The sequence below is a fragment of the Parus major genome, chromosome 7, assembly GCF_001522545.3.
Source record: "Parus major isolate Abel chromosome 7, Parus_major1.1, whole genome shotgun sequence".
NCBI classification, from domain to species: Eukaryota; Metazoa; Chordata; class Aves; order Passeriformes; family Paridae; genus Parus; species Parus major.
The window spans coordinates 18,898,062-18,924,135 of NC_031776.1; the positions used below are offsets into that span (position 1 = coordinate 18,898,062).

General features: G+C 36.2%; 1 protein-coding gene across 7 annotated transcripts in view; it reads right to left on the minus strand.

The window, feature by feature from the left end:
- Nucleotides 1-26,074, minus strand: part of B3GALT1 (beta-1,3-galactosyltransferase 1) — a 107,378-nt gene that overhangs the window by 30,339 nt on the left and 50,965 nt on the right. For 2 of the 7 annotated variants that reach the window (XM_015634546.3, XM_015634545.3), the window contains exons 3-4: nt 18,128-18,229; nt 17,930-17,984 (exon numbers count right to left, since the gene is read on the minus strand). The exons of 2 other annotated variants lie outside the window; for them this stretch is intronic. The gene's annotated coding sequence lies outside the window, so the exon portion shown is untranslated. Of the gene's footprint in view, nt 1-1,113; nt 4,469-17,929; nt 17,985-18,127; nt 18,230-26,074 lie in introns of those variants that run through there. 3 more of the 7 variants (XM_015634554.3, XM_015634548.3, XR_004498277.1) reach the window with 2 other exon arrangements.

The following is a 26,074-nucleotide window of genomic DNA, read 5'->3' on the forward strand; positions in this document are numbered from 1 at the left end:
AGACCCAGAGCCCACCCAGGGGTGGTGTAGCTACAGGGAAGCCCCGGCAGCCTGGGGCTCTGAGAGGTGAGGAGTGCTTTGCACAGCACTAGATCAGAAATGCAAGGGAGGGAAGCAGCAGCTACACTGATTCCAGCTTGTGGGTTGCACAGCTATAACAGTAAAGGATTAGCTTGTTCATATTAATTATCCACACATTGTATGGGACAATTTAAGTCACTAAACCTATGGGTAATTGCTTATATAACATACTTATATGTCTATGTACCTATAGAGCTCTCTGTAAGTATATAAATACTGATGGTTTGCTATGGCTGAGTGATGTGACCCTTTATTTTGAACTTAGGGAAAAAAAAATCCATTTCAAACTAGGATATTAATGATCCTGCAGGAAATTCTTCCTTTTCAGAAAGTCTGTGATTTTTAAAACAGTTTTCTCTGAATTAATTGGCAGAAACTGATCTTGACCTCATTTTCCAGACCTTGAAAAAAATTAAACTGAAGCAGTTGACAGCTACATAAAAATGACAGCTTTGCACAATAATTTATTAGTTATTTTTTCCTGCTTGGAGATGACTGTCCTTGTACATAAGGATTATTAATATTTTTCTGTTATCTGCATTTTCTATTTAGTCATTATAAACGTGCTATTAGTGTTCTATACATTGCTCTAGTCACATGAAACTTATTTTGTTTGAAGCTGTTAATTATTTTTCTACACAAGTTTTTAGTGGGCCTTCAGGAAAGAATGGTTCTGGTTTTGATTTATTTTGAAGTATGATTCCTGAGGGCTGGATCCAATAATACAATCCATTTGTCTTAAGCACTGCAAAGGCTCATGGCAAAGCTCTAAAAATCAATTTTTTGAGAGACAGAGAGAAGACGTATAGCTGTACAGCAGTTATAGTAGTCCAGAACTGTGAGGTGTATTCTTTTTTTTTAACCAGTCTTTAAATGTTTATAAATTTGTTATTTCAATAATATTACAATCAAATATTTAAGTCTCAGAATATAGATCCTGTAGGCAGAAAAAAATGGGCATTGTTTATAAAAGCAAATAAGATATTAATGAATTAAAAATAAAATCCCATTAAACCACATTGATTAGGGTCTAAGAGCTCTCCTACAGAACTGAACATAAAACCAGAACTAGAATGTGGCATTAACTAGAAATAATTTAATATTTTGGTTCCATTCTGACAAAATACAAAATATGAGTGGTGTGGCTGTCAAAAAGTGAATTTGGAAGCAAATTCTGGGATAATTTGAAAGGCTGGTGGCACAGCACACATACGGAGATGGGGATAGGGGGAAGGAAATATTTTAGTCTTGATGGTGTTGCCTTGAATTCAGGTGTCTCCTCAGTGTGGAGATGCTCTCAGTGAAAGCTCAGCTGGTGGCTGGGACAGAGCAGCCTCTGCATCCTCCTCAGGGTGTGTGAGAGGTGAGGCCCTGCCTGCCCATCTGCTGGAGCTCTGCCCATCTCCTGTCACCTCTCTGGGGCCTCCCATGCCACTGCCAGGGAGGAGGAAGATGCTGGCCCCTTCTTGGGGGCCCAGCCAAATGCTGGTGCACAAGTGGCCTTGCTTGGTCAGCAGCATAGAGTGAGCCCCTATCTCACAGGGTTAAATCAAATTATAGGGATTTATAAAGTAAGTCACTTTGTGAAATGGTTTCCAAATTTGTGATACAAGTTTGGGAATGAAGGTTCTGAGTCCTCTGAGTTATTCAGCCCTTTCTGCAGGGAAAGAAGTTGTGGTGTGAGACAGGTTGATTGTAGATTTGAGTAAGGCCTGACTGTAATAATCCTGAAAAACAAATGGTGAAAGTGTTATGGATAATGTTATGCAAAACAGAATGAGGGAACTGAAGTATGATTCTGACTTGCAATACAGCAGGGGATATACCAAAAGATGCAAAAGATTATGTTTTGCTTTGCTGCTGTGGGATGTTCAATATGTGTATTGGTAATATAACATAAATCCTTAAAATGTTAATTCTGGAGTGGATTTGTTTGAATAGAATAGAGATATGTTCAGTTCCTTGGAAGACTTTGCAATATTCATTTATAACAAAGCTGAAAAATAATTTAAGTAGACTTCTTATTAAACATGGGAGACCTAATCCAGGCTTCAAAAATGTATTTGCATGGTTTGAGGGAACTTCTGGGACCAAAAGATGGTGAAAAAGAGGTTTAAAAGTAAAGAATTATACGGTTGTGAGACTTTAAAATAACGCTGAATTTAATCCTATAAATCCTGTAAGAGTTACAAGACCAGACTTCAGCTGATAACATTTTTTGTTGCCCCATTAAAGTAACTCTTGTGTATTTATGGAGGAGATATGGAGGTTTATGTTTTCAAATTGCATTCCTATATAAAAAAAATAATCTCTGAATAAAAGTCTGTGATGAGGGATTTACCAAAATACAGGTTATATGGCACTGCTGTCTTGCTCTTCTTGCAGAGCTGCCCAGGGCTGAGGACAAGGATTGGACAGTGGAAGGGAGGGGAAAAATCAGATTAATTTGATAAATGATTAAAATCAGCAAAGAATCCCACCTTCAATTGGGGGTGGGATTTGCACTTGACTAATGCCTTAAGAGGCCTGTTACCATCTCACTTGGAGTCATGGGACACAATGATCACCGAAATCCTACTTTTCAAAACACCTTTCATGTCCTCAGGCCCCACTTCAAATGGAAAAACCTGAAGCATCAGGTGAGTCTGAAAGAATGACTGTTATACTATCAGATATATAGATCACAATTAGGAAGCCAAGAACAATGCAACTGTTTCCTGGGCAATGAGGCATGAGATTAAAGTCTCATGTCCAAATGTAAGAATACAATTAGTAAGTGACTTAAGTTTGTGGTGCAAAATCAAAATACTCCTATTTCAGTTGCATATTCCAGCACTGTGTAGGTTCCACTCCTTGTAAACTACAGAAGAATTTTTTGTGACTAGTTAATTGTGTATCTGGAATAACAATATGTGGTGTCATAAAGAAATGGCATACGAGAAGTAGTGTAAAGTGGTGCTTTCTTCCACTTCATGTTTTCCACACTGAATGCTGTACACCAGGGCCTTTTAGTGATACAAGTTATTATGGATGTTGACTGCAGTTTCATAGCTTCTGTTAAGTTTCAGGATAAGCCAACTCAGTAGTTACACATTGGGTAGGAGAAGCATGCTTTTGAGAGGATGCTGTCAGTATCAGACTGCAGCATTTTGCAATGGTAACCAGTTCTCCACAGTCTAATGGTGCTTTGGACATTCCTGTAAAGTTTCTCCTAAACCTAAAGTAAATAGAGGGGAAATAGTACTGTTCCTTTGTGATATGTTCCTTGAGGAGTGAATCTATGAAACTTAGATTACCTTATGAAAAGAATGTGGTCGTGTTAAAGACTTGAGAGATTTTGGTGGGGGAAAGATGAAGGTTATAGACTAATTTAGATAGAAGCTTATTTCACAGGTCATTTATTTGGATGATTGGGATTTTACAAAAGGAGTCTGGGGAAATACATTAATTTCTTTGAAGTGACTAAAGTGTATGGTTTTATGAGCTCACTTTATTGGGTAATACACCTTTCTGATTTCCTTATAACAGCTCCCCAGAATGTATTTATAATTTACAGGATCATGCCTAAGCTCAGTATCTAAGCACGCAAGTTCATTGCCTGCATATAACAATAAATGATAAAGGAAGAGGTTGTAGGGATTAGAAACCTCTTCTTTGATGACCAAGAATAAATCCAGCTGATGGAAGATAACTGAATTCACACATCTGTTTACCCTCACAGAAACACTGGGTATAGATAATGAGACACATATACACATAGAGAGGGGAAAATAGAGGACATATGCTGGCCTTTCAAACAATGTAGAGAATATGCATTTAAATATATACTTACATGTAGGTCTGAAAAATTGACCTAAACACCAAATAAAAAAAAAGTCAACCAGATGTGACCCTGTATGCTTTGTAAACCCTACTGAATAACTGCTTTTATTGCTTTGTACACAGTGCCTTGCTAAATATGATTATGGAGATCTTAAATCCACATTGGTTTAGGGTAATGCGAAAAGAGCTCTGTTTAAAATCAGCAAGTAAATACATCCCATGGTAATAGAACCTACGTCATCTAAGCATGGCCTTGTGATTTTTATTATCATGGTTGCCTTCATCCTAGATTTGTATAATTAAAATGTTTCTAATTACTAGCTTATTAGAAGGGGCTTTGAATGAAGAAATTGCGAAATTTGGATAAGAAAATAGAACAATTTCATGCTTTCATTGTTCTTTATTCTTAGTGATGCTTGGTTCTTCCTCACAAGCTATCACCCTTTGTGGTCACTTTGCTTTGTTGTAAGGCTCTGTTCGCATCTTGTCATGACATCTGCTCGCAGTCTGTGCTATGGGTTTCACTACAGTGTCATTTTTCCTGATGCTGTCAAAGTCTCTTTTTCTAAAAAATATAATTCAGAAGGTAACAAATGTGAGAGTTAGTGATCATTGTCTTTTATGTGAGGTTTTCTTTGCTAGATTTTCTGGGTTTATACCATGAAACAAAACTTCATTAGAGAGCATGTAGTTACTGTGACCTCTCCTGACACTGTTTGCTGTTTTACAGTATTGCTGCAAAAATTTACAGTGAATGAGAACCTCCTGGAAGTATTCAGTGTCAGTATTAGTTACCACAGTACCCCTGGCTCTATAAAGCTGCCAGAGACTAAGCTTCATTTTCCTTTTCTGTTTCTTTCCTGCTGCAATTGCATTTTCTGAAATTAAGACCACCAAACTTCTAGGGAAAATGTAAGATTTAGTTCTTCCACTCTTCCTATTATAATTTAGGGAAATATACTCAAGAGGTTGAGAAAGTGATTCAGGTAAGGTGTCAGAAAAATGAATGAAATGAAAGCCAAAAATTTTGTCTCTGAACTCATGGATAAGATTGCCACTCCTTATAGATAGACCGTATTCTATTGGCTTGTACTGTTCACTATGGCTTATAAAAAAGCATAATACAAAGGATGACTTGATTATTTTTTTAACCTTTTTTCCTTCTTTATAACTGGTACTTCATTCTTTCAAACTTCTTCTGCTTAAACTTCAACTTTTAAAATTCCCAGTAAATAATTTTTTTCTGCTAATTAATGTACAAAAAGTAGATTGAGTTTGGCTGTAAACTGCACGAATCCTTGTCTATACAGAAAAATTAATAAACTTCTCTGTAAAAGGAGGAGGGATTAAAACGAAAGATGGGGAAAGGAGCACAAAGTCATAGGGAAGAGAGAGGACAGACTTCTTGATTTAACCATCCAAAGTATGGGAGGTTTTGCAATATTCTTTGTTCAAGAGATTCAGTTCATTGTTCCAAAATGCCTGGTGCTGTAATATCTATGGTGGAGTTAATTTCCTTAATTTCCTAAGATTTCTGCTATTTCTTGAGATGTAGGGAAAAAAAAATCAATGCATTTTAGAATTTATATTTTCTCCATTTATTGAATAAATCATTCTGACAGAAGAGGAAATATCTATCTCCCTGCTGTGGATATAAAAGATACAATCATCTTTCTGCTGAACCTCTAGATCTCATGCATGTTATTGTAATAGACTTTGTTACTGCTGAGACATGGAATAAAGCTTTCACCAGAAGTTTATTTTAAATGCACTGGTTTTTGAAGCCTAAAGTAAGTGTTAAAGTAATGAAATATTTTATATTCAGCTTTAACAATGGATGGTCATGGCAAAAAGGAAATATTGCTGCATTCAGCCAGGTATTTTGTAATTCATATTACTTGTGCTAGTCAGGGAGAATAAGAGATGCAGAGATAGCATAGCGATATCTGTGATTTTCCTAGCATTTTGGTTTTTGGTGTTTGTAGAAACTAATGTGATTGTAATATTTTATTAATATTATTTATAATATAGTAAACTTTGTTATTATTATTATTATTGCAACTTGTAATTGTTCTGTTAAATTGTGAAGCTCTGATCAATTTCAGCTTTGTTGTAACTTAGGGTCAGATTCCAAGCTCTGCATAAAGTGCACATCCTTCTGCTAAACTGGATGGGATCATCCTTGAGAAATCCTTAATGTCAAGGTAGTTTCTATAAATAGCAACAGTAGTTGTTTGAACAAATGGAAAATGTCTGCTATTCCCTGGAAGTTCAAAGTAATTTTTCATTTATTGAGATGTTTTACCACTTCTTTAGAGAGGTGTGCTTCTATTCAGTTTGCCTGGCATCTAAAGGGTGTGTTATAAATGTTGTAAACAGTTATAAATGAACCTTTGGTTTAAGGAGAGATATTAGTCAGACTGAGAAGTCACTCCCATTGGACCATCTGCTACATAAAAACAGAGCTGAATTAATGTAGACTTGAGTAGCTGGACTGGCAAAAGCATAATTTATGAAAAATAAAATATAAACATTTCATTTTATGGGACTCTTACAACTGGAAGTGCAGAGAATACTGGGAAATGACAGTGCCTGGAGGGGCTGGTACCTCATAAGGGCTGGAGATTCAATGCAGCCATCGTTTGTATGACTTAGATTTTATTAAAATCAGCAGGCATTTTACCACTCATATTCACTACACTATCCCCTGTGGTATAAAAGCTCTCAGAAAAATATAGAGCATTTTTCAAATCTCACCATAAATTGTACATTTCTGTGAGCTTGTTGCAGCACATAGTTTCTTTAGAATTTCAGTCATCCATAGCAAACCAAAGCATGTTATCAAACCTTTGTCAAACGAGTATGCAGTGATGCACAAAGCATGTCCTTTAGATTCCAGATTGTTAGGAGGTTACGTAGGCTTACATGGACTAATATGAAAGTAAGCTCTTTCACATCTGTCCAGAAACTAATGTTATTGTTAAGTAACACTTCAGTATTCTTGTATGGTTTTTGCTGGCAGTGCCTTTCCTTCTGTTGCAGATATTTACAGAGCAGTCTTTGAGAACTGCAGCCACTGACTACTAGAAAGTGTGAAAAGAATTGTGTAGATCAGGTCTAGTAGGAAAAACACAGGTTACAGTACTAGAAGTGGTATGTTAAAGGAAGTAGAAGTTTAGAATTCAACATGCCGTTTTTCCTGGAAATGTTTAATTTTAAAGACAAAAATTAAAAAGTAAAAGTCCATCAAAAAAGCCAAGGAAAACAAGGAAGAGAGTCCTAAATGTTTAGGTACTGGGAGAGGCAAGCTGGTTTCTGTTACACAATTCATCAAAATAAATTTTAAAATTTCTTAAATAAATCCTTCTTTTCCAAGAACCTTGGAGGATTCTTCAGTCTCACCTTTAATTGCAGTCTTGCCTTTGACACAGATAGATTCAGTAAGGGGCTATAGTCAGCTACCAAAAAAAAAAGCCTCAGTGTATTGCTGTGCAGTGTGGCATCCCAAATTCCCACCATCAGGCTCATTCACTTGATTCAGTGCTTCTCAGTGGTGGTCATGTTCACATAGGAGATGCTGCACTAGAGGAAAGTTGCAGATCTCATATCTGTTCTGTTTGAGCCCTTCCAAGTTAAGATATTCATCTGATCCTTTCTATTCTAAATATAAAAGAAATAAATAGTCCTGAAAGTAAAAATTAAGAGCTCCCCGGTCTTAGATGACATGACAAAATCCTTTTCACCTTTTTCATATCCATAAAAGTCTCTGGAGAGTGCAAGAGTTTTAACTGGCCAGGTGGGTGCGGTGATCTCATGTGACATTAGAGACAAGCCTGGATTTAGGGTTGCTCTAATGTAAATCACTTTGGAAAAGCAAAAGTAGGCTTCTGGACCAAACTTAATTCCCAGGCTGATGTCCCAGCAGGACGAGCTGTTGGGCCAGGGCAGGCAGCGATGGTGGAGAGCAGGCCCGGCTGTGAGTGTGGCCGTGCTGCTGGCTACGGCGTCCTGCTGGGCTGGGGCTGCCTTTGTGCTCAGGAGCCGCTTCCTTGCTTGATGGCTGCCGTTTGTGGTGTGAGGAGCAGCAGAGGTGTGGAGTAGGAACAGAAGAGACCAACTTGTGAGAGCCATTAAAGCGGAGTTATCTGCCAGCCCCATGCTGGGTTTGTGTGCTCTGGGCTGAGCATCTCAAGTAGTGTCATGGCCTGCTGCTGTTAGGAATTGAAGATTTTCTCTTAGTGACTGAACCAAAACCCTGTTGTTAGCATATACCCATACCAGGCTTTCTCAGGGCAGACACAGCTTTATTTAAAAAGAATCCAGATAGGTGCTGCTCAAGCTGGTCTCATGAAAGGTCTTTGTTAAAAAATAAACTGAACCCTTGGTAACCAGAGTTGCCGGTGTCTGTCAGAAAGAATAATCTGAAAAACAGAGGTAGCTACTGCTTTAGTATTATCTTCCAGTGAAACATTTCCTAGAAGCTAAAACAGGAATATATTTTAGGAGATATTAATTGTGCTGTAAGGTTTCCTGCTGATTTGGTTTATGGCCTCTGCTCTTCTCTATCTACAGAACTTGGGTGGTCTTACATCATTCAGTTGTTCATGATGTTTATGTCATTAATAATTCTCAGAAGCTCCTTGGGAAAATTGCACAGTAGGATAAATCTTCTATGTATTACTGTACCGTTTGTCAACAGGGAATTCCAGTCTTTTTTAAAAAAGTATTTCTCTATTAAAATGAAGATGGGTCAGGAACACTGATTTTATGATGATGGATGCTGAATGAAAAGCTTTAGAATACCTAGAGATGTATATAAGTTATTTGTTGTTACCCATTTTCTCTTGCGTCTTCCTCCCCTCATAATTTCAGGATGGATCTCTTTGGCAGGCTCCCAGAACAGCAAGTATCTATACTAGGCTGTTGGATATATGCTGTTAAAACATATTGTCCGTGGCAGTGTTCAGACAATTTATATATTCTCTAAAACTTATTCTAAAAGGTCTTTTTGTTCACTCTCTATCTTAAAAGCCAGTTTCAACAAGCATTGCTGAGATTTTGATTTACTGTTATGAGTGATGTTTTAAATGTGCTGATGCTTTCACAGGAAGATGAAAAATACACTCTGGTGTTATTTTTTTCCAACCCTGCCTGCGATTTCAGGTACAAAAGGCAGATTGTTCTTTTGCTATTCAAAGACCTTTCTGAAACTCACAATGACATTTAGGTATGGATTAATATTTTGTTGATTATTTTTAGGCTAAGCATTACTAAATACAAAGTCTGAATGTGCTGCAAATCTTATTCAGTGATTATTAATTCTTATTATCTGTAAAACTATCTGTCACTCCATAATTTCATTACAGTAAAATAATCAGCAGTTATATACCTGAATGGAATTATAAGATACTAGGAATGTATGATTGCTACAGCTTTTTTAATAATAGGATTACTGAGATTCTGAGGATTGTGTCCACCAATTGTTCTATAGAAAACAACAGAGGTGACAAATCTGGGGAATGCTGAATCACTGCTGAAATATTTGCACTAGGAAAATGCCAAACTAAGTTTAAAAATATTTTGTATTCATTACAAATAAAGATATATGGGTATATATGCAGATTGGGTATAATAGAAAGATAATACTATTAACCAGTCACTAGACACTAGTGCCTCCTCCATCCTTTTATCTAAACCTTTGAATTACGGTCCATCCTGTAATATGGAGTTAGATATTGACCAGCTACCTTGTAAACTTGCCATGTCTTTGTCATGTTTGCTGAGTTTGCTAATAGTCTTTTTCAAATAGCCTCTGCATTCTTTGATAGAGAAGCGAATGCCTTTGTGGTTCAGTGGTGCAGATTTTTAAGTAATGAAATTTCTAATCTGTGTGCATTTAGACAAACTTGATGACTGATTGAAGTAGGAAATACACAGAAATTACAGCCCATTGAGTGGCCTAAACATCCAGTCACTTGTGTTTTTCCTTTCACTTTATTGTTTAATTCTAAATGCTATGTTGCTCCTGAAATGCACACAGAAAGTTGAAGTTCTGTGTGGTTTATATTTTTATAGAATAGATGTATAATATCTGATTCTTAGCACCTCGACTGACATAATCCTCTCATGCAGCAGGCAAAGTTTGATCTTTGAAGCACTGATTTGCATGACCTACTTATGCACTAACATGTAGCTAGAGATACAATAGATGTGCTCTGTCATTATAATGACAATATAAGGCTCCGGGTGGCCTCTTCAGACAAACAGAGCTTTCAAATTAACACCTTGATAGTACATACGGAATGAAAGGACCTTTCCTCTAATAATGTGCACAAAACCTGATGCTTTTAACTGCATACATGTGCAATAAAATGAGACCTAATGTTGACATAGTTCTGAAGTGAAAAGATGATTATATCATTGCAGGTATTGACTACTGTGCATTTAAATGACTTGCAGATGGCATTCTTCTGAATGTATTCTGCAACAATTCTAGTTAGTTTATGTTCTTTTAGATTTAAAAAGAAATTCCCATCATCTCTTTTCCTAGCCTGTTTGCAAAAATAGAAATATACCTAAATGCGAAAAAAATGAAACCTTTCTAGTAAACATGACCACATATCTGCCAGAAGCTATCCTGAGGTAGGACATATTTACATTATGGTTAGCCACAATGGTATCAAATGTTTTTAATCAATACTTTTGTTCTGAGTCAGTATTCCATTAGTGACTTGTGTGATATTAACTCAACTTTTTGGGTCAAGGAACCTGTGCAGACCTTGAAGTTTCCAACCCCTTTCTGAACAATTAATAATCTGTGCAAACCAGGAAATTTGGTGCTATGGAGACATGAAGTAGTGTTGCAAATTTTAAATTAGAAAATAGCAAACAAAAATTTTTATGTCAGGGTAATTAGGCGCATCAAGACAGATGAAAGATGTTCAATGCTCCCCATTCCTAATCTCACTGCTCATGAAAATGTTTCAGCACCACCTTCAGCATGTTCAGTCACCGTAGTGGGAAATGTTTTCCTTCCTTACTTTTCTATCATGCCCTGATGTAATTTTAATTCTATAGTTATAGTCAGTCCCTTCAAAACTAATAGCCATATTCTGTTTTCTTCTTCAGAATTATTAGACCTGGGACATGTGCTTAAGCCATTTCCATGTAATAGCAAGCAGGGCTCATGGGGTCTGAAGTATTTGGTAGCTTCAATGGTTTGAATAGTTATTGAAACAACATAACTCTCACAGCAAACTGGGAATGAGCAATGTTTGTGCACAGCATATTACTTAATTATTAATTAAAGGGAGATTGAAACTGAGGGGTATAATTGGTGAGTGGTAATGCCCATCCTTGGCTGCTGTATAAGGTTTGCTGCCCAGGTGGGAGTTTGAAGCAGGGTTCTGTGTGGGCAACTCTGTGAGTTTGTCATTGTTCTGCCCTTTGGTTATTTCATCCAGATATGCTGTAGATACGCTATGCATTTAGAATTACACCAGATGCACTAAGAATTAAAATTGTCAATTTTTAAATTTTTTTTTAAAGTAGACACTTTTCAATTTCCTGGAGCATTTGTTGATACTCTGGGGAAGGATATATCTTCTTCATCAAGATTGTTCTGTAAGTGGGTAGGTATTAATCTAAATGCAATTTATTTTTGTGTTTCAGGATCATTGTCTTTCACTGTCCACAATACTTAGGCTTTAGACTTCAGCTTTGGGCTTACATAGTAGGAGGCATTGAGAACACTATGATTAAGGTTCATGTCATACCTGTCATGAATATTCATAAGTTATGGTCTTGTGCCTTTTCCATGTACAGATGGATTAAGTTCATTATGTAATGAATGAACTAAAGATCCAAGTTCTGTTAGATGGTTTTGTGCTAGCTTTACCAGAGTAAAAATAACCATCTGCATAGAATTAAAAACATTCAGTTGCACTTTTATGTATAAAACTGAAAAGATTGAAGGATGTGCAATTATTACTACATCTAAAATGAGTCTTTGAGTGTCAGTGTTGAATTGGTTCAAATTCTCTTTTGTTTTTTCTAGAATTCTTCTCTAAATAGAATTTCTATTATGTATGTAAGAAAATACTTGGTTTTCCTTGTGTTTGGATTTTGAAATATTTACTGGTGGTGGTAGAAATACTAATTATTTGCTAAAAATTAACAGCAGCAGTAGTCCTGTGCAATTAATTTCACCATGGTATTTGATTCAAGATGAAGTAAAACTGAGTTAGTCACGTGTCCAATTTTTGCTTCCATTACTTTACTTCAAATACTTTATCATATATTGCCGATGCATATTCTCCTAGGTGAAAACAGTTAGTAGTTCAACATGTCTTAGCCTGAAAATATTCATTTGGGTGTGATGGATACGCAGTACACCTGGAAGGAATGTCAGCTAGTTTATATCTGAGCTGATGCATAGTCGATTTTTTTTAACATAAACTTTCTTTAGTGTCACTTTACTTGGGCCAAAATCAATTTTGTATGGAAACTGTTTTACAGCTTGTGTGGAATGAACTTGTGCTTTTGATTTGTTTCCTAATAAGGTGGTCTAGGTTAGTAACTGTGAAAGCTGCCTTTACCTGGCACATTTTATGGTCCTTTTGTGAAGATTAAAGAGATAAGAAAGGCAAATCCTCAGGGACCTACTAAACGTGCAGAGTTTTTCAGATTACCAGTGAGAGATGAAGTGGATAAGTTTGATCCTCATGATTACAGTCTGTTCTGTAAACAAAGAAAATCTCTCAACCATAGATGTATGTTTGGACATTTTCCCCAGAAGATATTTTCATATATGAAAACCCCTAAAATTTGAATGTATTTTCTACCTTGGCAACCAGAAGATGTGTAGGCACTGTCAGAGAAATGCTGATCCTACATTACATTATTCTGTCTTTAATGCAGAGGACACAGTTATGCTGTGTTGTATCTTTTATAGAGATATCAGGGTGCTTTTTACAACATGGGAAGAAGAAATAGAAGATTCAGCAGGACAGGAACTTTTTTATGTTAGTAGCCAAAACAATAAAATCTGCCCTAGAATTACCACTTTCCAGCAGCAGTAATTCCAACAAAAAAGTACAACATAAAAGTACTGGTGAGTGGCTTATATGTGAATAGACAGGGATATAGAATAGTCCCTTTTAAGGTAAAGGGTTGGGGAAAGGGGTAATGTTTAACGACTGCTTTTTACTGGCTGGAAGAATGCTGTATGTAAATGAATAGAAAGGAATAATCACTGGTTGACATGTTGCTAGGGGTTTTTTAGGTTAGTTGGCTGTGGGTTTTTTTGTTGTTGTTGTTTTTGAGGTTTTTTTTATTCTAAATGTGGAACCTTTTGAAATCCACTTGTAAGTGGTATGTATACTTATCCTATTATTCATTAAAAGGATTATTGAGTGTACCTCTTTTTTTAAGCTTTGAAAATGTGCCCTCTAGGTCCTAAGCCTCCTTTTTTTCTTTGTAAATTGATTGTCAACGTCATCTACATATATGCAATAAAATTGTGATATATGAACAGAGATGGCCTTATGCTGTCTGGCCACAAATTCCAAATACAATCTGCTACGAAGAAAACGGGCTGTGCCAAAACCTGAACAGTGTCTGAAAGGATGGGACAAAGTTGACAAAGAATTAATCCAAAATAGGTTGTAGTACTAGCCTGACCAGAGATCAAAAGTTCCCATGTGAGCTACCAAGCAGTTGTACGTTATCTCTAAGTGCTCTGGCACCATAAGGAAAGGAACAGCCTGGCCATTAGCATGGTGTGTTTCAGTGTGCCACCAATGGTTATCATGGATGAATATGCAGCCTTGACATTACTGAGACAATACTGGGTCTGTCTGTGCTTCTGTACTGCACATTTCTGCAGTTCTCCTCAACATAGAACAGCATACAGTACTCGTTTTGTATGGATGGATTTCAGTATCCTCTGAACTTGTATAAATAAACCAAGGAAGTGCAGTTTCTTTCTAGGAGATTATGACACTTGAGTCAAGTGAAATGTCACCTCTTTGCTCTGCAATGGAGGCATTACCATTGTATTGAACTGAAGATCAGTGCAGTTTGTTTGCCTAGCAAGCTGAAGAGCAATTTCATGCCAAATATGTGTCCCTCTGCAGAAGGCTAACAACACCATAAACATACATAACTGCAATTTTAGTATAGCTCCTCAAGTTGCCATCATGAAAACTACATTGGGTTTATTCTTTAATACCTTGATTACAATAGATTATTCAGTAGCAGAGAGACCAGGCACAGCTGAGTAATGTTTGCCATGCTTGTGGCATCTGGACTGTTGTTTATAACTTTGATAAGGTGCAAAATGACCTACTGGTAATATTGAATTGTTGCAGAAGTTGGAAAGGGAGAAAAGAAAATTACATATCCCTCTGATTATTGATAAATCCTATTTAATCCTTCCAACTTTTCTTAGCTTTTGAAAGACTATGTGAACACATTGTCAACATTTTCCTTTTTTTTCTTTAAATTAATGCAAGTAGATGGTTTGTTGCATCTCCTGCCTTGAGGATTCTCCTCTTTTTCTTTGCCAGGTTCTCCAAGTCATCATTCACACAACTTGCTTTATGTGATTACTGTTCTGTTCTCATGTCCAAGATGCCATTTCATTTGAACTTGAACAGGGAATTTTGCTTTTGGTAATGTAAACTAAGGTTGTTGCAGTTTATTTCCTTCTTGCCACTTCCCCCCTCTAAGGTTTGTATGTTTTTGAAATCAGCCTTCTGGAAGAACATGAAACACCACAGACAATAACTGTGTAATGAAGTTACTCGTCAGTGAACTAAAATTCTGAAGTTTTTTGTTAATTAAATACTAGAAAAATACCAAAAACTGCAACAAGCCATGCTATTTTGAGATTAAGTTCCATCTATTTGGATATCAGCTTTCAGTATTATTCAGATTTTCTGCATTAACAATGAAGTTTAAAAAACAAGAATGAATGAATAGCATGTTCTGATCAGTTACCCAAGGAAAGCTGGAATCTGGTAGTTTAGCACCTGTCTACAAATCAAAAGTCATAGAATAAATTTTCAGGTTGTGGTCCCATAGTGTTGCGTAGCTGGAAATTATAAAATTGCTGCTGTAACTATTTCAGTGCATTTTCTGTGATCTAATTTTAAAACTTTAGCTGTAAATGATTATCAAATTACCATGCCCAGTGCCTCCACTTAGACTTAGTTACATAATTCATTTTGCCCTTGCTTTAAGGAAGACCAAAGTGATAGTGCTGTTGCACTGAATCAGGAAGTTAGGACTGAGTGATTTATTTGAAACTCAGGTAAATGCTATTTAGGTTAAAGTCCAGCTGGTGTGAAATCTGTCTCTGAAGGCACAGACTTGGACTGATCTAGGCTGCAAGTGACATCTCTTGCTGCCATTGAGGGTTCCCTATATTTGTGTAAATATTCTACACTTCAGGGTATAAGTATATAGCAAACAGAGCATGTGCACTGTGTTGTGTATTTCACCCTAGGCTATGCTTTTTTGCACATGCTTGCATATTCAGTTGCTTCAGTTTATTTTTATCACAGAAAATGTATGTGCCAAAACTGAGGGGATTTAGAATAGTCCCTTTTAAGGTGAAGGGTAGGGGAAAGGGATAATGCTTACTGCTGCAACTGGCTGGAAAAATGTAGTATGTAAATTAATATATTTTGCCTTTTTCATTGGACAGACAGTAGTTTAAAGCAATCCTAAAGGATTTCTTCCCAATATGAGTTTTGTACAGCAGCACAGCAAATTGTCACTTGGTACACTGTTCTAATGGGACATGGTTTCTGGCTGCTGGGTTGCTGTGCAGCATTAAACTATGTGAATTAATTGCTCAGTGCTGTATCCCGGTGAATCAATGTTTACAAGTGCCTGCAATCATACAGATCAGATTTCTGAGTGACCCTGCCTGTGAAGAATAATCATTTCAGGCATCTTAATCTCCCTTCCTTTAGCACAGGTGTCTAAAAATAAATGTCATGATTGTGCTTAATTTTGTGCTTTTAACTTGGCTGACTTCTGTGGATCCATCCAACCACCTCTTCCTCCTGGCTCACAAAGAAAATAATTTTCCTGACTCAGGTCTGTTGTTGTCCTTCTAAGGGTGCTTTCCATCTCTGAGTGGCTGAAAGGTCTTCTGTTTAGTCCTTTGCCAGCCTCCTTTTGCTGATATATAAAGAGTTGCTATTTGCTCTGAGAAACAGCTTGATATGCACTTCTGTAATGGCTCTGGGGAACATTACTGTCCAAATACAGCAGCTGAGGTACGCTTTGAAACTGAGGAGCTTTAACACCCACCTTGGCAGGATTGACTTGGCATACTTGAAATTTCAACCTCAGTGCTGACCCCTATATTGTGTCAATTTGGGGGTTTGAGATTTAGCCTTGGATCAAACTTGTTTCTGAAATTATATTTATAACAGGAGAAGAAAGGAGAATAAAATTATATTGAAACTTACATAAAATTCCTGGGAAAGAATGGATTAGGTTGCTAAGTTTTCCCCAAGCTTCTGGTTTTTTCAATTATGAATAAGAAAGCAATATGAGCAGCAGCTGACTTGCTGATCCCTGTCTTCACTTACAGCTCAGGCATTAATTTAGAGGACTGAATGCTTTTTTTTCACTAGAGCCTTTACAATTCTACCATTCACAGTTAATACTGGTACTCTGCAGGGCAGAAAATTTTACTAGAGAAAGAATACATCAAGGCTCATTCTGCTTTTAATGGAATTAGCAGAAGTTTAACCGTTGCTTGTAAAAGGAGAAAAAGATCACTGTATTAAATATAAATCTTTATGTTACAGATTTACTCACACCATTTTGAGTATATTTTAAAAAGTTTGCCTCTTATTTTCTAGGGCATTATGTTGGTTTCAGTCTCTCCATAAATAGTTTCTATTTATGGAACAGATCTAGATAAGTAGTTTGCAGATGTCTAAAAGATACATGTTATTGTATGTGTTTTCTTGCTTTATCTTTATGCAAATGCATATTTATTCATGCTTTTTAAAGGACCACAGGAGGTATACAGGCTTAATTTTTTTTTTGTATGGTTAATACCAGCAGTTTAGTTCTTTGTTTTCATTTGTAAGTACTTCAAACTGCCATAGAAAGGAAAATCGGGCTTTTATATATTTAAGTACACATAAAGATTAAAAGAATTGCAATCCTCATTCTTCAGTCACCTACATCATGATAATGGATCTCTAATATGAAAGTTCTATTTTATGAAGTGCTATTACCAGCATTTGTTTTTATTTTCCATCTTGGAAAAACATCTTATTCCAACCTAAATTCTTACTACATATTTGTAGAGGTTCCTTATATCATAAACACTTCTGTATCTCAAGAGGTTATGTAGTTTATTGCTTTTGACTCAAAAACATTCTTACAGGCAGTTGTAATACTGAATTTTTAGTAAAATAATGTGTGGAATTAAAAATAAAAAATATAAAATAGGGTTACTATCACCAGGATCACTAAGTTGTGTGTTTAAATATGTGTTCCTCTGCACTGCATTTTGTGCTAGTATTGAATATTCTATTCTGCAAAAATTCAGTATCAGTTAAAAGACCTTTGTAGTGCAAATAAAATGCACCTATTCCCTTTTAATGTGATGGCAATAATGAAGTGAAATGCATAAACCAAAGTATTTAAGGCATGTAGGTATTCAAGGTACCACGTTTGTGTAGAAATGAAAGACACCATGAACACTGTGATGCTTATATTTAACATGTGAGTCCTTTTATAGAGTAACAGCAACCTCCATTCTTGACCTTCGACTGACCTCGTGTGCCACACTGCCTTAAAGATGGGATAATAATGGAAATAGCCTTTGCTTATAGTTTTCTGTAGAACAAATGGGTTTTAGTAGTTGCTTTTGTATTTGTGCTCTGCAAAATTTCCAGTAAATTCATTTCAGCCTTTATATTTTATCTTCCATTTTGGATTCTAAGGAGGGAGTGCTTTCTTAGGCTTTCTTTTCCTGTTAAACACTTACATTTAGTGTAAAGAGTGAAATCCAAGTCTTTAATCATTAACAGGCCAAAGAACTGCTGAAGAATAAAAAAATTCAGTCAACACAGTTTAATAAAAGCTATGTAATCAAATGACATTATGTATTAGTGTGCATTTTTACTGTTGTATTATCTATAAAATCTAAGCAGTCTATAAATCATAGAATTATGTAGGTACTTACCATTTTAAAAGCAGCATCAAGTGGAATTGAAAAATCCCCAGGGTGTAATCAATAATTGTTTAAAAAAATGAGCCTTTATGGTATTATTTTCAAGTGCACCATCTGAAATCAGAGGAAATTTACTGATAGTTTTATATTTTGTTGAAAAAAATGTTCAGACATGTATTAACTAAAGAATCCATGTCTGTTGCCTGCTACAGAGTACAAGAATGATTTATTTTGAAAATGTCTTTTAGCTGGGTAACTAGGTAACTTACACTGTGCTGCATGAAAGAGTTTGGACTGCATTTTGTGAAGCTGAATTCCAGTGCAATGAGTGAAGGAAACAGATGGAGTAAGAGGAGGACAGATGGGTATCAAAAAACTACAGCTGCCGTTTGCAGTACCTGTGCATTAACTGCCATAAATCAATTTATTTTCATTTACCAAAACAGAAAAATCATAGATTATTATGCCAAAGCACTACAGGTCCCAGAATCACTTATGTTGAAAGCATCTATTTGTAGTAGTAAGTTCAGGTCCTAAATGAGCTACATCTGAGAATAAATTTCTGTGGGTTAGAATGTCACCACCAGTCCAGTCATTTCATTCTGCCAGGGAGGTGTAAATGTCCCTCATCCCATGGGGGGAGGATTAGTGAGTTATTAGTTACTATGTTGGACAGCTTTTTCTTGTGGACAAGAGGTGGCTTGCTGCAGTGATGCCATGAGTGCTAAGGGACTGCTCTGCCACAAGGCTTCAAGCAGCCTGTGAGACAGCTGAATCTACAGAGCTTAGAATTAAGGCTAAGAGCGCAGGAGGCCACTTTCTCTCTCCTGCAGCAGCTTTGAATTGCAAGACATGAAATGGTGGTTGAGAAAATCAAATCACTATTACTCTATATTACTAATACATACACTACTACTATATATATTACTGTATATATATTGATACACCAACAGCCCTTATTTTCTGTGTGGCACAGCTGCTCTGTCACATACTTGACCTTGACCTAATTTGATCATCCCTGTGGTTACACAGGAAGTTCAGCTGAGAGTCAAGTAATTTTTCTATACCCTCACCCCACTGGTTACTGCTAGCTTGTTGCAGATACTGTTGAATTTTTACATGAACACTGGTCCATTAGAAATTGGATGGTGGCCATACAGACAATTTAAATTTATTTTAGAATGTCTTGCAATTAGAAGACTTGGAAAATTGTAAAATGCAAATAGAAATCACCCTTGTATTAGAAATACGTGAGAAATTAAGAAATTCAGGTTGGAATGTGTAATCTTTTGTGTTGAATTTATATCAGGGAGTTTTATGCCTAGAGGCACTGCATGAAGTTGCCACTATATTTTGGTGCAACAAGGCAGAAGTATGGAAAGGTACCTAACTTAAGTGTCTTGGAATTGGTTTTCTGTGACATTTTTATCAAAGTTCCTTTTAAATTTTCCTATGAATAGTTTAAATTTAAAATTAATATTTTTTTAAAAAAATACTACTTATATTTCTAATTGAAAAAAATACTAGGGCTTAGAATAACTACTTTTTGTAACAAAACGTAACTGAAATATGGTATTTTCTGATCATATGTAAGAAGATTGGTTAGGCATTGGCCCTCAATCTATTTAATGTAATTTAGAGCCTAATGTGGTAAACCCTGAAGCCGTTTGTAGATTACTTTCCCCATATTGCCTCATTCAAGGTAAGCATTGTATTGTCAGCAGTTACCTGTGCTGAGGCTGGGTTATAGTCTTCAGCCATCAACAAACCCTGTTCAAAATGCATCATCTCCCACTGTTAAGCAAATTTCTGTTGGATTAGGATGTAGCCTATGGGGAAATAGTTCAGAAGAGATGTGATGAGATGAATAGGATGCAAGATGGTTTGCCTTGGTTTCATAAATGAAGTGGAAAAGAATCAGTGGTTGGTTTCCTTCAATTAGGAAATATTAGCAATTGCAATTAATTTTCAGAATGTCTCTATTTATGTAGATTCAAATATACTCATTTTTATTAATTTTTTTTTTAGTTAAGCATCATAAACACAATTGTGTAAATAAAATCATTATTTTTTTTCAGTGAGGCTTCTTGCAAAATTCTGTCTCTCCATAGTAACTGAGTTCCTTCTGCTTCCCCAATCATTCACTTTCCAGTCTGACTTTCAAATAAGTGTGAAATATTTCCTTTGAGCAGGTAGGAGATAAACTGTAAACTACACAGCATTTTTATTCTATTCATCCAAAATATTCAGTTGAAAATCTTGACCAGGGTCAAAAGAATGAGAAACTAGTTCTGATTTTTGTAGTTTAAAGATGAAAAGGAATTATAACTTACTAATTTTAAAAACATAGAATTGCTTTTTGAACTAAACTCAGACTTGTTTTTATGATTTAGTGCTATAGTTCTTTTGAAAATAAACATCCTTGCAACACACAAAGTAGTGACTGTTAAATCCCTATTAATCATAATGGCCAGTAATGAGTCTGCCCTAAGAGATAACCCTTCAGCCCACTGAAATCTGGCAGTGTGTGGTGTCAGGAGCACCATGATACCGGTATGGAAGAGCAGTGTAATTATTTTGGTGTATATAAGGTAGACTTGAAGAATCCTGCGAAAGGGAGAAGGCCATGCTGCTGTCAATACTTCCCATCAGTAAGTGCAAGTGATGTGCAATTTCATTTATGTATTTGATTTGTATTCAGCCCAGGCTGAGATTGCCTTTTCTCAAACTGCCTGATCATTTTGAATTCCCTGGAGAGAATGCTTTTAGAAAAGACAGCTATCTTGAACAATGCTCTTGCTGATGATGAAATCTGGGACTTCTTGCCCTGACATAAAGACTATAAGAATGTGTAAGTACTGCAGAGAAGAGGGCTCTTTGTTAAAGACCTCCCGGCAGACCTCAGCTATTACGTGCTGAAGACTGTTACCCAATGACTCAGGCTAATCTAAGTAGCAGCAGAGGAAAACTCTCTTAAGTGGTCAAAACTCAAGTGTTTCTTCTTGTTTCTGCTCACTATGACAGATGGTGTGCTGGTTTAAATGTTTCCTGGAGCTCTCATCCCTGTGGGTTTTTGTTACACTGTTCTGCTCAGACAGAGTCCATCATAGAGTTTAGCTTGTTAAGGTAATATAAGGTGGCTGTGAAACAGCTGTGGGGCACACATGGCGAAAGAAAGGTCACAAGTACAAATGGGAAAGTACAAAAGTCTTACAGGTACAAATGGGAATAAATGCCCAGTATTCACTGGTTTCAGAGAATCTGTCAAGAGTTCAGTGTCCAGCAAAATTCCCGTACAGGGAATTACTCTTCCCAAAGAATTGTTTCTTCCTGTATTTTTGTTGAGTGTTGGATCATTTGTAGTTGAGCTTCGTCAGGTAATCCAACAGTTGAAACAAATGTATTCTGAACATTATGTGCATACAATATGTGTGAATTAGTCTATGGGACTAGTTAGTAAGTTAACCAAGCAGCAGATTTAATTCTGTATATGAAATTAGAATTTTATATTTAAGCTGTAGGTATCACTTTGAGATAATGAAAAAACTTTCAGATAAAGTACTTTAGTGTGGTTCTGCTTTATTATTTCACTGTTAAGTAAAAATGAAACTTAAAGTTCAATATATTTGTTGATATTGACACTTTCTGTTGTATCTTTGGGATTCTCACTTAACATTCTTGGTAACTTATTCCAAAATATTTGAAAAAAAAAAGCCCCAGGCAAGCACTTTTTCTCCTGACACTGATTGTTCTTGTCAAGACTGAGATTCTAACTTCTTTGTGAGGGGAAAGACAGAAGTATAAAGGCTTGAGGCAAGTTTTAAAATATTTAAGCCATGGCTTAAGCTAGTTCAGATCACTTGGCATGGGCTTGAATGAATGTAGGGACAAGCTGAGAGGAGATGGTTAGGCCCATACAGTGAAAAATAAACTTAGACAAACAGGAATATGATGAGGTGTAAATGAGAGTAAAAAGACAGACTGAAGACAGAACAGCGATTATTATAGCTTGCATAGCAAAAAAACCAAAAAAATAGAAAAACAAAATTCAAATGGAAAAAGGTTGAGAGGTTTTCTGAAGATAACACCTGACTTCTTTTGTTCCAAACTGTTTTTCTGTTCTTCTCCTTTTTTTTTTTTTTAATTTTCACTGAGTAGTTACATGAAAAAATTGCAGCAATTAATCAGAAAGCATGGAATTTCAAGCTTTTTCTGTGAAGAGAGGGAATGTAAGGGCAGTATCCAGAAAGATTTTGAACACTGAAGAAGAAATAGGATGGAGAGTCTGAAGATATTTTTATTAATATTTAGCTCCAACAGTCAAGTGCTAATAATTTAGAGTGATAGAAACAGGAATCAAAGCACCTTGTCTATATATGGTTAGTAAAGAACCACCTGTGAACGAGATAATTTTTTTGATATCCAGTTCTGAATATTTGACAATACTTTCCTCTGTCTTTACACAACTGGAATATCACACTAATAACTCATGTTGTTTTTCCTTGGATACTTAAAAAATTATTTAAATTAAATTTCCTACAAATACAAAATAATGGCTACAGACACAAAGAAGAAAGTGTTAAGCAAAAAAGCTTTGTAAGGAACCTAATTTTCTGATGATGAATGTTCTGCAGAATGGCTATCATGATACATCCTCCTAGTTAGCAATAGGAGAGGGATGTGTAACTAAATATCTCATCAGAACAGTGAAGATCACATTTAAGGCACATTAATTTTCCCCAGCCCTTTTGTTTTCCTCCAGACATCCAGCTTGGTAAAGAATTTATCACTGCAAAGGGTGATGCCTGGTGTATGACTTATTTTGTGCTAGTTACCTTTCACTGATCTTTGTGCGACTTCATTCCCTTGACTCCATCAAGAAGGAAAGGAGGAAGATCACATGCCTTTGTGTGCCCTCTCATTAGAAAGTAGGTGTTCCGATGCTTGGTTTTTGCCATGCATTCACTCAAGCCAGAGTAGTTCAGTAAACTTCAGTAGTAATATTTTTAGGCAAGCATAAACCAGCCATGACCACTATCATAGTTGCTATTCTTAAAGCTACGGACTGATGAACTGTTGATGAAGAACTAAAAACCAGCGGCTAGGTTAAAACTTTTAGAATGAAATGTTTTGTTGTTTCTACTTTCTGTAACTGTTTCTGTAAACCTAGAATTGAATCGCAAGTGTTGGTTTGTTCTGCTGGAATTTCCATTTGGAAATGTCGAGTATTTCAGGAGAAATTTTATTCCTAGAAGATCTTGAATTGCAGCCTTTTTAAGCAAATATTTTCCTTGTGAACCTGAATGGAATTCTAAATATATCCCATTCTAAGCTTTAAACCTTTTTTAAAAGGCTTCTATTAAAGTGCAGAGTTAAGAAAAAACCCCAACATCTTAAATTAATCTAAACTAATCTAATAGAGCATTTGTGTGTGTCTGTCCTTACATGACAATGTAAGTCTAACAAATCCAACTATAAATATCTATTTCTTTTGTAATGACTGTTACATATTGTAAGTAGGGCATCTGTATGCTGCCTAAGATGAAGCGTTTGCTACTTCATTGAGTAGCAGCAGCAGAATTTTGACTTTGCTTTTTAAATAGGTGTTCATTGCAAAGTTCATGCCATCTTCACTAAACTGAAGCTCTTCTGTGTTTAGATGAAATAATGACCAAAGTCTAGTCCTGCAGCCTACAATTATTTGAGTTATTTTTTCTTTGTGCTGAAGTCAGCAGAAATTTGTCACAGGTCAGGGACTTATAACTGGCTTTTTGTGTTTGTTGAGCACTGTAATTCCATGCCAGCTTCATTAACAATTGTGTTTCTGACATCTTGCTAAGCTTCTATCTGTTCTATATGCAGAGACAAAGGCCAAGTATATTTTAAACAGAGACTTACCATAATATTTTACTGTCTCATTAAGACTTTTGGCCAGTCTGATCTACAGTTTCATCTTTTCTTAATGCACTGCCATTTTTCCTATATTGCCTACTCATACTGATTTTAGAGGAGACTTCATGAAGTGTCTGCTTTTGTTACAGTCATTTTACACTTCTTTCATCATTATTGCATGTGATTTGTATTGAGTATATTATTTAGCTTGCTTCTTGCTCTGTGTTCAATCAAATCATGAATCTTCTGCCATAACACTTTCATAAAAAGAAAAAAAAAATAAAGAAGGCCCTTAAACAGGATAGGGTGTTTCAGCACAGTGTGCCAATGTGAAATACCATACTTGTGGATGCAGGTTTGAATCTCCTGAAGCTTGGCAGTGTCTTAAATTTCTTAAATGGCTGATGAGTATTTGGTTGTTTATGTGAAGAGTTTCAGGACTTCTGCCTGCAGTTCAAATCACAAAAGCTTCTGGCACTGTTAAGACCTTTTTTGTGCTGGCTGGAAGTCCCAAGGCAGAACAGGCAAGGAGTCAAAATTGCTGCAACAGACGTGAAATCCTGGCTATGCTGTCTTCAGTGGGAATTTTGCCATAGCTGACAGTGGGCCAAAGCTTTAATCCAGAAGTAGTCCTTCCTTGTTGATAATCCTAGTGTATGCCCTAGGGAAGCTTTTGTTTCGTTGCTGCCACCCAGACTGTGTTTGTTTGTGCAAAGATGTAAGTCCCTTATGGTGTCACACTGTGCCTTTCACAATCACGGCACTTCTGGGAATGAAACTGGGCAGAGGAGAAAGAAAACCTCAAGTGCGGACACATGCTGTCTTATTTGCTTGTGTCCTGAGTCATTCCCAGCAACATGGATCGAGCACTCTGACCTGAGGAGGATTAGCTTCTTGAGACTGCAGAGGAGGTAGTCATCAATGACTGCAGCCAGTGCATCTCCCAGTCCCTGCCTCTGTATCTGCAATTATCCCTTTAGTGATGCTTTTGGTATGTGAAGCAACAGTACATTCATTAATTCAGTCCTACATAGCCCATGCAGACTGAGTTATCCATGTAAATGTGATCTACTGAGCTATTCTCAGAGACACTTCATAAATTTTTATGTTAAATGAGAGCAGCAAATGGGAAGTGTTTGATACTTTTTTGGTTATGAGGAAGGTGTGTGATGCAGAACGTCAGAATTTGCATTTAATCGGTGCTGATTTAAAGTGGAAATAGTCTCAAGTTGTGCCAGGGGAGGTTTAGATTGGATATGAGGAAAGAATTCTTCACTGGAAGGATTATCAAGCACTGGAACAGGCTGTCCACTTAAGTGGTTGAGTCACCATCCATGGAAATATGTAATATGTAGATTTGGCACTTAAGGACAAGTTTTAGTGGTGGATTAGGCAGTAACAGGTTGATGGTTAGACTTGATGATCTTAAAGTTTTTTGGGTTTTTTATGATTCTATAAGAAAAAACCTAGCTAAAAATAGGACTCCTTGTCCTTTGGAAAAATACTTTTTATTATTTCTGTCACATGAAAGTGTTCCCATTAGAAATATTCTCAAGTTGCCTGTTTTCTGAAAGTATTTATTTTCTTATGCATCCTGTCTAAAATATAATTTTTCTGCTTCGTGAAATAGAGTCAGAGACTTTCAAAATTCATAATCATTTAGAGCTGTAAATAATGCTCATCCTATCAATTACAAAATAATAAACCATTACTGCTTTACAGTTCTGGAAGTAAAAATAATCTGTGCTATGTGTTACTGTCTTAAGTCTTCATTTTAAAAAAAAAACTTAGAAGAGTAATTAAAAACATTTTGGGGAGTTTTTGAAGGGTTGGTGTTTGCTGCCTATCTTTATACATCTCAGATGTATGAAAAGAAACTGTGTTGCTGTTTCTGTGGTAGCAGAAATTAAGTTCAAAGCTTGTTTACACCGCTAACAGTTATTAATTTCATACTGAAGGTGGAACTCAGTATTTTTATCTGTAATGAACTGAGAAGGCTCGTTAACTTCAAAGCGTTGCTACAGTGGTTTATCCCGTATGAATGAGAATTTATAGGCACAATACATG